The 14,822-nt window shown below is 34.5% G+C and overlaps 1 protein-coding gene and 1 non-coding gene across 5 annotated transcripts in view; one reads left to right on the top strand and one right to left on the bottom strand.

Moving 5' to 3' along the window:
- The window catches only part of LOC145249487 (phospholipid-transporting ATPase ID-like), a 516,252-nt gene that overhangs the window by 416,673 nt on the left and 84,757 nt on the right, over positions 1-14,822 (bottom strand). The window lies entirely within an intron of this gene.
- Trnah-aug (transfer RNA histidin (anticodon AUG)) lies at positions 3,670-3,742 on the top strand. Its single transcript has one exon. It is a non-coding gene; the product is annotated as a tRNA-His (tRNA).

Below are 14,822 nucleotides of genomic sequence, written 5' to 3'. Positions count from 1 at the left end.
GCTTCCTCCAAAGGAGAAAGTTTCATGGAAGTATGAAATTCACAGATGCAAAATGATGGATATTTTAAAATTACAATTCAGCAGTAAGTTTTTTATTTTTATTTTTTTGCTAGGGTCTCACCACTTATCAAGGCCTAAAGGCCAATCGAGGATAAGGGTTAATGGGTATCAGGTGAGCCAACACTGATAATTGGTAGTGGTGGAAATTGGGAGGAATTTGATTATTTAGGAGGACGGCTCAATGGGAATTTGTTTACATTGGACTTGCAGTCAGCAAGGAAAACTAACGTAGAATAGTCATTTGGAGTTAAGACGGCGAGCCATACTTTTCAGAACTGAAAGTGTGCTATTGAAGAGAAGGAGAAGTAAGAAATATGATCATACATTTACAAAAATAACCAAAAAAGCTGTGTGCCGATGTTTACAGCAATGAAAAAATAAAAAAGCTACTGAGCAAGATTTAAAATAATAAAAAAAAAAAAAATGTGGGTATGGCTATAAACTACAATATGTGTGAATTAATACCAGACAGAATTCCACCACATGCAAAGCTGATAAATAAAATGTCGAACGTGTGTACACCCACCAATAAAGAATTTAAGTACAAAAGGTTAGAAAAAGAAACTTGCAGCAAATTCTTGCCAAATTTAAATGAACTCGAAAAGCAGTCTATAGCTTTCGAAAACTTAAAAAACTATGGAGAATGGGAAGTGCACCTTCGGTTTATTTTTGACAGCCTTGTAATTCACTTTCTCCAATCCAATTTTGCTTTTCAGTTCTCACAACTGAAGAGCAATATTTCTGACAAAAGGGGAAGAATTGCTGTTTTCTGGATAGCATACACTCAAAAGAACAGCCTAAGTGGAAATTTCGAATTATTTCATAATGTTCAACATCCTTCAAATGCCTATCCATCGACCTATTTTTACTTTTATATTTCTGAAGTATCGAGATGACGATTAATAGTTTGAATTTTTTGGACTACTGTTCTCATTTTTAGTGTTATATATATAGGCAACGCGAGAATAACGTTAAAGATGTGAATTCCATATAGAAACGTTAATTTAATTTGAATAAAATAAAATATGCATCAAGTGCACTTGAAATCCAAATCACAACGTAATATTTCTCCAACTTTACAACATGGCAAGGAAAAAAAAAGACAACATACTGAGGATGGAGTTTACCTCTGAAATATATTTATGTAATAAATTTCAAACAAGTAAAATATTTGTTTATTTTCCTAATATTACATTGTGATTTGGCTTTCAAGTGCACTTGATGCCTATTTTATTTTATTCAAATTAAATCAACGTTTCTATATGGAACTCATACCTTCAACGTTATTCTCGCGTTGCCTACGCACTGTTCCAACATTTAAAAACACAATCGCTGAAACACAACGCGCGGCTTTTTATAATCAGACTTTTCTTTCTCCAACTTTACAACATGGCAAGAAAGAAAGAAAAAAAAAAGAAAAAGAACAACATACTGAGGATGGAGTTTAGCTTCAAAATATATTTATGTTATAAAGTTAAATATTTGTTTATCTTCCTAATATTACGTTGTGATTTGGCTTTCAAACGCACTTGATGCATATTTTATCCTTTTTTTTTTTTTTTTTAAATTACAGTAACCTTCAACCTTCTTCAGGTGCATCTTGTCAGGTTCAGGAACCTTTTTATTGAACTCTGGAATCTGAACAGAATTTTGGACAAATCCCTTTATTTAATCCACAGGAGTAGCATACTCTTGTTCTGTCAGGTAAAAGTCTTAAGTAATTCACAATTTTATTTTTAGTATTACTTGCACTGAGGATTGAACCTTCAGCCTCTGAAAAAGTGTCACAACTGAATTTTACCTACTACTTTATCCATCATGCCACGGGACTTTGATGCATTTAATTAACTCCTATTCTTGAATGTCTTTTTAGCCTTGATAAGTGGTAATTCATTAATACAAAAAGAAAAATTTTGACGTTACCTCCCCAATCACCAAGTGCAAGGAAGTAAAAAAAAAAAAAAGAAAAAAAAATATATTAAAAAGTTTATCAATAAAACAAAGCTGTACGAAGTACTTCACAAAGGAACACAAAAGGAAGCTGAAATAGAATTGTTAATCGAGGTGTGATAGTGATCAGAACAAAACGACTGGACAATAAAAGACATTTAGTTTACAGGTAATTTTTGAAGAGTACCTATTTACAATGCCTCCCCATGAGACACAGACACCAGGGTCGTTTTTTTTTTTAATGTGGAGAAAAGGAACAAAAATAAAAATTTCTCTTTCGTTGAGGATTTCTTCTCCACTGAGAGAGGACAAGAAATTGAAGTGAGCATCTGAACAGGTACTACACTTTGATCTTGGCCTGAAGGTAGTTTTTGAGGAGTAGCTATAAGTTTTACGACAGTGGCGGTCAGTTTGCGGACATTTTTTTTTACCGCTTATCAAGGCCAAAAGGTCACTCGAGGATAAGGGTTAAAGAGTGTACAGTAGAAATTGGACAATATAGTAACCGTTAGTAATGGAGATTCAGTAAATTTGTTAGCTTATATGGAACGGCTCATCAAAAACTTGTTTACGTTAGACTTGATGACATTTACAATTAAGGAGAGTTGCGAGTTGGGCATAATAAAAAGGTAGGTCGTGGCTTGGACCAGATCGAGAAAACTTGAGATTGAGATGAGCTGACATCAACTGACGGACACAATCTAAACAGAACGCAATCGATGGTGTCACACACACAATTTATATATTTTTGTGTTTGGTATTATTTTTTTTTTTATACTTGCGAGATCGTGTGTGCCCCCTATTGGCGACCGCCTATGTGAGAAACGACGACATAGCCAGACGAAAAGAAAAAGGAGGAGACGATCACGGAAACAGTATTGGAGTTGGTGTTTGCTGTAGAGTGAGGGAGGAGCATGTGGTATTACGGTGGAATTTGCAATAGATACTAGATTAGGAGTTAAAAGAAAATGCCACGTTCTTCTAAGAAAGACTGCGTAAGGAGAAAATGTTAAGCAGGACTAATATCAAAATCGGAAAATTTCAACAATGAACAAGGCATGATTACATCTAACAAAGTTATCTTGTTGGATTTTCTAAGTTAGACATAAACAGCATTTAAGCTGATGATTCAAACTTTGCTTCTAACTACCCAATTTCCATTCGTTATTGTTAAGTTTTTGGCAATACTGTAACATACGTAGCTATAATCTATACTATTATTAGCATTCTAAATGTTTATTTATTTGTGTGCGTGCGTGCGTGTGTGTGCGTGTGTGTGCGTGTCCGCGTGCGTGTGTATCCGCGTGCGTGCGTGCGTGTGTGTGTGTGCGTGCGAGTGTGTGTGTGTGTCCGCGTGCGTGTGTGTCCATGTGTGTGTGTGTGTGTGTGTGTGTGTGTATATATATATATATACATACTAATAAAACTTTCGAACAGATGCACCGAATTAAAAAGTTTTTTTTTCCCCTGAAAGGTGTGAGTTCCTAAATTGTCCTTATCTATATATGGTTCATAACGAACAATGCAGAGCCACACAAAAACCTAAAATAAAGGTTTCTGGGCCGTTTTGTGCAATTGTCGAAAAAGTTACCTGCCAATGTCAACGGAATTTAGCACTGTCTGTATAGAGTCACAGTAACATCTTTCGGCATACAGACAGGACTTGTGGCACAATGGATAACGCGTCTGATTATGGATCAGAAGATTCCAGGTTCGAATCTTGGCAAGTTCGTAATAATTTTAACCATCATTTTATCTAACGTTTACTCATTATCCTTACCCTTAGTTATTTTTGTTTTTTCAGTGATTTTGTTTTGTGCATATAGGAATTTCCCATACACCGAGTTCACAGGGTAAGCGTTGATGGTAAGGCGATAATGAGCGTACTCTATTTTGTGTTTGGCTCGGCGTTGTGTGTGCTGACACAGTGCAGCTGCTAGTTTAAAATAAAATATAATTTAATCTTGCATAAACTATTTAATATGGAATGCCGAATCATCTAAAAATAAAAAATGAGTAAGAGGGACAACTCATTTTAAGTTGAAGAATGTAATAGTTGTTGTCTACCTTAAATTTTTAAATGTGTAAACCAATATAATAATTATAACATAAACCAACATCTTGTTAATCTTTCCTTGGACTGGTCCCAAATAGTAACCCTTTACATCCAACTGACGATATGCATAGTTAGGAGTAAACAAAAAAATAAATAAAAATTAAAATGACTTTGCTATATCACGTGATAGTTGCAGCTAATACAAATTAAGAGGTGGAGCCATCATTCAGTGGCAGGGAATGCAGACATAAGTTAAACATATAAAAAGGTGTCAGATAATGTAGACGATGTCCTCTTACGTTACAAGGAAGTTTAATCAAGACGTGAGAGCAGATGGTATCGACATAATAGGCTGGGAGTTCATGACTGAAGATCGCAATTGCTGAAGAAAAGCTGTAAAGGCATGCACCAAGAGGACGGAGGAGTAGAGTGACCAGCAAGGGAGGGAAAGGAGTTGGTAGACGACTGCAACAGATCTCTTACAACCAAACACCACCTACACCTGTTACAACTGCAACAGAGCCTAGCAATGTAGAACAGATTTGTACAATCACAGCAAAGGCTGCAATTTATCAATAGAAAATTCTAAGACGCAGAACTTCACTGACTATTGTGAGAGACACGTCAAAAAATATCAGAAAGTTTCAGAAAAACGTAATAAAAGGGTGTGTACAATAATGTTTTATATCAAAAAACAGGAACATCATCCTCCTAAAGTTTAATTCTTCCTCCCTGTAGTAAGAATGGTGGTGGTAATATGATAGTTCCAAAGCTATGCCGTTTAGAATTCCGGTTCTTGACAGGGCCACTCATTGTGGACAAGTTTAGCACCAAATAGTATCAGGCCGCAATCTGGTCAACAGAACTCTACTGAAACGCCTCTGATTGCCTCCACATGCGTCAAGCAAAGTCATGTCAGGTGTGAAACTTTGAATCAACATAGTGAGAGCAGCAACATCGCTTCCGCATCATTTGTGTTCGGGGCCAAATTGGTATAGTTGCATGCATGCTGGTCGATTTTTCGTCGGCTAGAAACAACTTGTAATGCAAAATTCGTTCTTTTATAAAAAATATTATTTTATTATTTTTTTTTCATGTGGGTGCGTCAAGCTAGAGACGGAGAGGGTGGGCAGGAGGGAGGAGACGGATTGAACAGCAAGTTCATCTAATGTTGCTTTCTCCTACTGTCTGGCTGTTTCTCTGACCTTCCCTTCTGAGAATGTGTGACCTGTTCTAACCCTAACCCAACATCTGTAAGGGTCCAGTACTTGACTTTCCACCATCAGCGAAATCTGTTTTGACAGATTCACCTCAAATCATGCAGTGCATCTTGGCTACTGGCCGTCATGTGCGTGCATGTGTGCACAGCTTTAACACATAACAAAACCTTCCCTGACTTCATATGCAGCTGCTGAGTATTGCTGCTCTCAGTATGGAAGAGTAAAAAAGCTTGCAATTCTGTAAGCAAATAGTTGCAACCAACCAGGGTAACTTTGTGTAGACCAGACAACTCTGAGGCATAATTTTTATGAGCTCTGTGCAGAAACCTTGACTTGGTTAAAAATAGTCAACAGATAGGTGATGGCGGCTAAATGAGTTTGCTAAGTTTGAATCAGTTTTCATTTAGGGATGGTGACAACCTTTACATGGTTCCTTTCGTAAATATCTGATGTATTTCTAGAAAAAGTTCTAACTAGAAAGATATCAGGTAAATGAATGGCAATAATAATCTGATTCATATGAAATGAATGATGCCCAACAACAGCATAAGGGAGACTAGAATAGCTACGTGATTAACGATAGGGATTGACGACCTGGATAGGCCAAGTTTGAACCCAGTTATTTCTACAGAACCATTGTTACTTAAAGCATTCGCAACCTTTGCATGGTCCCTCCCTTATGTACGAAATATAACAAAATCACCATGGATGATGTTCAACAACAATCACCATGAGTTTAGCGTCCATTTTACATGTGCTGGACGGCTTTTAAAAATTGACTTCCAAACTGACCTATCCTTCTCTCAAGTCCATTCTTACCACTTACCTTGTATCTTTCTACAAAAAAATCTAAATAGAAATACTTATCGAAGACATCTCGATACAAAACCTGTCTAAGAACACTGCCAGGCATATAAAGTACCTTCGTGTGAAATTTCATAAAAATCGGCCCAGCCGTTTTCAAGTCCATAGGAAACGAACTCATACAGAGACAAAATTCCTTTTCTATAAATGATAGATAACAGGATTTATTTACGTTTACAAGTAATACACTGAAACATACACACATACACGTGATACGTGAAAAGGTGGATTTACTAAGTATCTGTTGAATTTGTTTTGATAAAGAGATGGAACTTATTTCGTTGAACAAATGAACAACCATGTTGTTGATTCAGTAATTAGACTGAGCAAGGTGGAAAGAGATATTTGAACAAACAAACAAAAAAATGTCAGATTAAAAGTCAGACCTAAAGGGAGGAAAGAGGAAGTGTATTTCAGAGTCATGCGTTTTAATTGGGTGACACATGACTAAATCAACTAATGATTGGCTGCTTTATAGTAATATGATCTGGAACTCCATGTATTAGAAATAAGGTAACCCCAGCATAAGTTTAATGTCACATGACTTACGTGGAGTTCCTATTTAATTGCCTCCTCATGAGAGCAGAGTTAGACATAAGGTTGGTTTTTAATGTGGGGAAAACCCAACTCCCCAAAAAGAAGCACTCTGAATAGGAACAAAAATAAAATTTGTCTTAATCATGAAGATTTCTCCTCCACTGACCGAGGACAGAAATGATGACGTGTAGTATCAGAACAGATACTACCCTTTAAATTTTCGATGAAATTGAACACAACTCAGATTTTCTATACATGTACATGGTTTGCATTTGATGAAACTTGTATAATGTTTTGCTGTTCAGATTCAATTAGATTCTAAGTTTTCTTTTATGACGAATATTAGCTGAAAATTGTAATTATGTTTCATATGAGATGATTTATCAAAAATATGTTCTTATTTGCTATAACTTTTTTTTTTATATAACGTTCAGACAATGCAACCAGCCAGCAAGCTAAACAATATTAACACACTTATTGTCTCTAAATAAATAAAAATTGTCTCAGTAATGAAGTATTCCTCCTCCACTAACCTTTTGAGTCGTCTTTCATAGGACAGATCCGATAGACTCTGCATTTGGTTCGTTTTTAATAAATTGTCTCCCCTGAGTAGATTTTTCGAATTGATGAGAGGAGGAGTCACATTTTAACGGAAATGAAAATTGTTACTTTTTTTTATGAAATGATTACAATCTGCATAAAAAAATTGTGAAAAACAATGACGGTTAGCCACAGAGAAATATAAATCGTCTCCAAAATTTGAAATGGAAAAGTGATTTCACACAAGTCCAGATTTTAGCATAAACAGAACGATTGAGTTAGTGTTGACAGATCTTTGAACTGGAAAGATTAAAATAGTCAAGTTTTTTTTTTTATTTGAAATTTAAATTTGTTGGAAATGGAATCTTCTCCAAAACTTTAATGTGGAAAACAGACGAAACTTTTTGATTTTCAATGCAAGTACATTTGATGAAACTTGTATAATGTTTTGCTGTTCAAGTTCAATTAGATTCTAAGTTTATTTTTATGACGAATATTAGTTGAAAATTGTAATTGTTTCATATAAGATGATTTATCAAAAACGTGTTCTTATTTGCTATTAAACCTTTTTTCTTTTCTTTATAACGTTCAATGTAGTCAAGGCATTAATTAGCTTGCAGCCAGCAAGCTAAATAATATTAACACATTGTCTCTATAGACACAACGATCCTTATCCATGAAATTCTTTATTTGGCCAATCAACTCTGCTGTTACGATTTCCTTACTCCTCCCGCACCTCTTTAATGTAACACGACTGTCGTGGAGTTAATAAACCACAACGACTTGTTTATTACCTTTTAAATTTTGGATGAAACTGAACTCGAATTTTTTTTTATTTTTAGAAATATCTTCAGATTACTATGTCAATTGAACAGAACTTCTCAGATTAATCTAACTGTATGAATTTTATTTAGCATTACCGAAAAATTCGACAAAGAAATGAATTTTTGTAAAAGTAGTAAAAAAAAAAAAAAAAAAATTTATATATATATATATATATATAATATTTACCACATGAACTTCGATGCATGCAGGGTCCCCCTACATGAGTGAAAAAATTTACTTTTACCATGACTAATGTTTGTGTAAAAAAAAATTTAAATCCAAGGCATGGTTATTAAGCAAAGTGTGATCAAACGAACGATTTTGGGGCAATTTTACCCCTATAATGGCGACTAGGGGAACAACCATAGTTATCCCGGAAAATCCGTTCTGGCAAAAATTTATTTTCACCATGAGTAATGTTTGTGCAAAATTTAAAAAAATTCAAGAGTGGTTATTGAGACGAATGGGAGTAAATTACTAGGTCCACTCTCTCCTTTGTCAGAGGGGAGGGAGGGACTACCAATGCATTGAAAAAGATGTGATATATAACTTTGCTTTGTAGTGGATCCTTGAGACATGTATTTTAAAAGTTATGTAACAATAAGACGGTTGAGAAACCTGCTGTCATTTGCCTTTTTAAAAGGAAAAGCGAGAGGGAATTTCTAATAAGCGGCTAATTACCTTTGATATGCATGATTAAAGAAAGCTGGACAAGTTTTGAGAGGCGGGGGGGGGATATTAGCAAATAAAGATGAAAGAAAAGAAAATATATAATTGTCATTGATCTTTGAATCTCATTATCTCAGAGCACAGTTTTGATAAAAGTTATTTTAATATCATTTAATAAACGTATCTCCCATATGTTCTAAATCTGTACATATAAAATTATGTCAGTCAGATTTTGGAATTTAGACCGTAGTATTAGATTTGACACATCGATATTTGATTCTAACTGACCATCCCTTGCCCCCTTCTAGCATTTTTTTTTTTTTTTTTTTTTTTTTTTACAAAATCATGATGGCTTTGGCTTTAGTTTGTTAGTAAAAAAAAATATTTGATTTGGAAAATTGTCAGAGTTTGGTTTCGTTTGGTTGCATATCAACCCTTTTTTGGATCATTCATGGTGTTTGGTTTGGGTGTTTTATAGAAAAAAATTGTTTTTTACTTTACAGAATGTGATTGAGTGTTGCAAAAGGAAAAGAAAGAAAACATCAATGTTTGGTGCATTTTAGGTAAGGAAGTCAGTATCTTCAGACAGCCTGATCTGATAGTACTTTAGATCATTAAATAACATAAATTTTAAATAATAAATTAACTTATCTAAGGGAGGCAAGTCATATGAAGACAAGATTTATCTTCCTTACATTGATTTATTACCGAGTGTTTTCCCCATCTATTCTTTATTCTATACTAGCGGGGGTACCCGGTGTAGCCCGGGTGTTTGGAGGTGTGTGCGTAAGGGAGAGATAAAGTAAATAACCCTGTTTAAATATTAAAAAAAGAAAAAAACGATGTTAAACTTCCTTAAAAAAAAACGGAAAAACAAAAACAGCGAACAAACGTAAAACTTCTTTAAAAAAGAAATCGGAAGAACAAAAAGCAAAAATAAGGGAAAAAATGATGAACGTGTTTGGAAAAACAAAAACAAACAAACACAGCAAAAAAAAAATGGCATAAATAACTCTTCGGTTCGGTTAAGTCCATGGTGCGTTTCACCCAGTAGAAAGTATAGAACAGAAAGGCACAATAAAATTCCATTCCAGCTTTTTTAAGCAACTACGAAGTAAAGAAAACCGAAACTGGTGTTCCTTTGTAACTGTCCCTTGTGAACGATCCCGGAAACAGTGTAAGTGGTGGCGGGGGAAGGAGGAATTAATTAGAGAGAAAAGATTTTACTACTTCCATTGATTTTAACGGATTGTGGCTGTTAACTCTCAGCAGAAAAAATATAGGAATCTACGATTATTGAGGAAGTGGAGAGGTAATATGCCTATAACACACCTCAGATATTGTGCTGCAGTTTGTGCATATTACATTCGCATGAATATATATATATATATATATATATAGGGATAATATTCCACTTGCACCTTTCTTAGTTCATACGTTACGTTTTGAAAAAGGTCAAATACAATTTTTGAAGGTCAAACTGCTCCAAAAAAGGCCAAATTCACGAAATTTGGTCTTTAAAAAGGTCAACCTAGCAACCCTGGACAAGAATATTAGAGTGACTTTTTCTTTGATGTAGCCTGATTTTCTTATATCATAATATATGATCATTGTTATAATGGTGTAAGAAAGGAACTCTTAATTTAGAAATGCAGCAGTTCTTCAAAGAAAATCCACAAAACATTATGTAAAAAAAGGAAACATTCAAAATAAACAGGGAAAAGAGCATTGTCAGCCAAAAGGTGCTGGACTGAAGGAGTAAATTAAAGATCGTCTCTTACAATGTGATTTTATTTGTATTTAACTATGTAGCACAATATTACTTTCTGAGTATTTATTAGTGCTCATTAATTTAGTTTATTTGGGTGCATTCTATATTTAAAATGGTAATGAACTCATATTTGCTACTTGTCACTGGTTTTTCTGCCCCCAAAACAATTTTTTTTCACTATCCAGAAAAAATATCAGCTTTATCAAAATATTTGTTGATTAAATATATTTCTTATTCCGTGGAATTTCCATGGATCCTGCTAGTCTAGCCACTTCATTACTCCTCCAGCAGGTTATATACAAAATGTCTTTTGCTTTAACTTGTTTAAAAACCAAATTTTTCCACCTAGGAAGATTCTTACTATGGTGACTATTTTAGATATTGACTTAAATAATGGAAGGGAGATAAATGTGTAAAGATTTATCTGCTGTAATTCCTATTTATTTTCTTGTTTTACTCCTATTCAACCCGAACAACACATATTGCTACATGGACATAAAGGGCTGGGCTACTATTTAGTCCCATGCCTACTAGGGACTATATAGGGAGTTGAGCAGCGAGATTTGTTTGTATTACAATTATACTGCTGCATGTTAGTACAGTGAGGGAAGCAGGAAACAGTGGTGGTGGAGGGGGGGTCCAAAGTCTAGCTGTTTTAAGGAAATAACGATCAGAGTGAAAAGCTTTCCGGCATCTAGAGCACTCGACAGTGAAGGGGTGGAATTTTGCTGCTTGTTGGGATAGTCAGGGGTATTTATGTTGAGGCAGCACAAATGATACGAGTTTACTGAAAGAATGTAGCATTAAAAACAGAAAATTTCAATTATTTTCCTGTATAACTTTTTTTTTTAGATGCACAACCAACAGATCTTTACACTAAAAAAAGTATCAATCCCGGGCAATACCGAGTAGTTACAGCTAGTAAAATATAAAGTTTCCTCATTTTATCAATAGAAATTCTCTCCCTATAACCCCACAATATAAATAGTAATATAAAAAAAAAAAAAGTTTTTTGGTCGAATACAGTTAATTTATGCTTATTTTTGCATTAAATATTAATTTCAACTGTGCATCGAACGGATATCATAAAACTTATTTTGCTGCACCTTATACCAACAGCAACCCATATAAAATTTCAGCCAGATCGACCAAGTAGTTTCCAAGAAAACTTAGCGGAAATGTGGTATTATGATGATTAATACCTATAAGTACACCTAATGGATACGATTATAGTTATGTCCCTTATAACGAAGGTTTATACAACATTTCATACAGATCCGACCAGTAGTTTCCGAGAAAAAGTAGAACGGATGGACAGTCAGACAGACTAAGAGAAATATAATATGGATGCAATATCTGAATTACGAGTTGTTAACTTAACCCCCCCCCCCACACACACACAGAGGATGGGGATTTAGAAAAGGGTTGGGTTGGGTGAAAGCACATTTGACTTCAAATATTTCGGCTACCATTGATTTCCATAAAAAGGTGCCGAATTATGAAGATGATTCAAGCTCATTCTTAAGAAAATTATAATTAATAAACACAAATTAAGATTTGTGTTTCTTTTCGGATTAATCGCCATTGTAACAATGATGGGGAGTGGTGAGAGGAAGGAATGAATGTATTAAACACAAAAAGACAGTTTCAGTCTGAAGACTGAGTTCAATCCTTTTACAGCGAAGCACATTTTCCTTTTCAATCAAACACACACACAAAAAAAAAAAAAAAAATTTCGTTGATCAATATTCGAGACGAAACAAGAAGACCAAAGAAGTTCATTGCACTTTCGCAACGGCAGCCCAGATTTGTTCTTTAAAATAAAAAAAAATCCTCATCGTATTCTGACCAGTTCAATTCACAGGAAAAAGCCAAGAAAACATAGAAGGTAGTTATTAGGATAGATCTGAGGGAAAGACGGATCAATAAAAACCTGTCCAGAGATAGGTTACTTTAGGAGTCTTTCTTAAAGCTGTCCAACATATGCCTGCATGTAAAATGAACATTGAACCAAATATATTGATCATGAAAAAGTAAACAGAGAGCCAATACGGCATAATCATGGTGTTTACCAGTTCTCCTAGATCACTAAAGTTAAGCAACATTGAGCCTAGTCACTACCAGATGAGTGATTTTTTGAGAATATCAGGTGCTGTATGTAGGAGGGCATAGATACTTTCCTGCAAAAACTGCAAAAACCTTACATCATCTCCCCTGATCAGGATATATATGTGACTGGGGACCGCTTGTGAATTTAATATTCCCTTGACACTTGCTCCTTTGGAGGAAGCTGGTTCAACCTGCTTAGGATTAATACTGTTGGCATACTACAGAGTAGTAATATGATCTTTCACGGAATCCTGTTTGAGAAACACTGGATTAGATTTTTTTTCTTAGTGATTTTTTTTTGTGGTAAACTACACAAAAAAAAAAAAAAAAAAAAAAAAAAGGCATAAAAAAACGGGAAATCAATGATTGAATGTTTCTGATGAAACCAAAGCGAAAAGCCGGTCTCTGAAGTGTCGTTAAAAAAGGCACACCATTTCCATATTTATGGCCAGACAAATTTGAACACGGCTGACTACAATCGCTAGGGCTTCAAGTTGTCAGCAGATAACGAAAACAATCAAACTGGAGATGAAAACAAGACTTCATTAGTTTCCATGGTAACAACTTGTTCTTATCTGATTGGTCAACGGCGAACATTTTAGCATTTTGTCTCATGTAAAGAGAGTTAAGTGGATTGAAAGTGTAAAGCGAAGGCCATTCATATTTTCGACCCAATCACATTTAAAAAAATAGAAACAACGCAGCAATAATTCAGAAGTGGTCAACATGGTTTGATATATACGATTGACACACAAGTCAGAATAATCTAAATCAATTAAAAACCCATTAAAAAAAAAAGGTACAAGTCTATAAATGGTCCACAAGTAATTTTTTTACTATAAAAATCTGAAAAAAATCTTTATAATGTACGTACTTGTCACTGCATGAAGATGTCATATTCCAAAAATCACATAAATCGACCAAGTAGTTTTTTTTTTTTTATTTAAGAAAATCAAATATTATCAGACATTTTATCGAAGAAAAACTTCACGCCATCTTGTTTTTGAATGATACACTGCTAGCGACACCTATTATGAATGTTTGAAATATAAGATCAGCAAGGGGCAGACAATCGACTTTCCACACTATAGAAAAAAAAACTTGGAAAATTAAGACATTTATAAGTTTTTGAGGATGTTGAAAACGAAAATAACGTTTAAAATTCCAGCAAACGAGTAGTTTCCAAGATATAAATAAATCTTAGTTTAAAGAAAGTGGGGGATCACTTTTCTATAATGATTTAACGTATAATGATGACCCACTTTGTGGCCACCACTAGTGTAAAACTTGAATTTACGCCGCTGAAATACACATTTGCCGAATTTTTGTTGGAGGAGCGTCAACGTGTGGGTGCTCAATATACGTAAAATTCTTCATAGAGTCCCGTCCGCAGAAGATTTTTTTTTTAGAGGTGGGGGCACTATTTTTATCTATGGCGGTTGCACTACTCCCCCCCCCTCAAGAAAGAATTAAATTATAAATGAAAGCCAAAATATAAGATTTATTTCGATTTACTTTTAATATTTCGTCACAAATTTTTACTGGCCATAAAAAATACAATTTTCAAGGCCTTTCAAGACATTTCAAAACATTTTCCTTATTTTCAAGGATTTTTTCAAGGTAATAATAGAAATAAGGCCTTTTCAAGGCAAAAGTCAAAGACTTTTCAAGTCTGTGCGAACACTGAAACATGATATTTTAATTTATACAGATTGTGTATGTATGTATTATTATAGAATCGATCCTATATTCATTATTATATATTACAAGGAATAATTTGCCCAGTGGACTAATTCGTAAAATAATAATAACGTCGTTCATCAAATTACGTCCGTGTTGGTTTACAATATTACGTCAACTGATATTTGGGCTTGACAATCTTAAAAATAGTCTTTCTTCTCTTATAGATAAAAGAGAACTTTTACGGAGAAATGTTTTACGTTACACCGGTGTGTGTATGACAGGGTTCTTTCTTAAAGTCTCATGTCATCAATATCTGCAACAGAGAGAGGAAACTTTCAAGTCATGAATGCATAAGTTCAATCATCATAACAATGCAATTTGCAATCCTCTCTTAATCTGTTCGGGCAGAATAAAATAAATAGGAGGCATCACTGGAATGAAAGCTAGACGGCACGTAAACTAGTATGCTACAGTGTTAAATATAACTTGGAAAAATCATCCCACAAAGCAGCAACTTTATGGCAACCTACCTGCCATA

The sequence above is a fragment of the Euprymna scolopes genome, chromosome 28, assembly GCF_053919585.1.
Source record: "Euprymna scolopes isolate OS-2025 chromosome 28, ASM5391958v1, whole genome shotgun sequence".
Lineage (NCBI taxonomy): Eukaryota > Metazoa > Mollusca > Cephalopoda > Sepiida > Sepiolidae > Euprymna > Euprymna scolopes.
The sequence above is the reverse complement of the archived record's forward strand: the minus strand, read 5'-3'. Positions and strand labels throughout refer to the sequence as shown.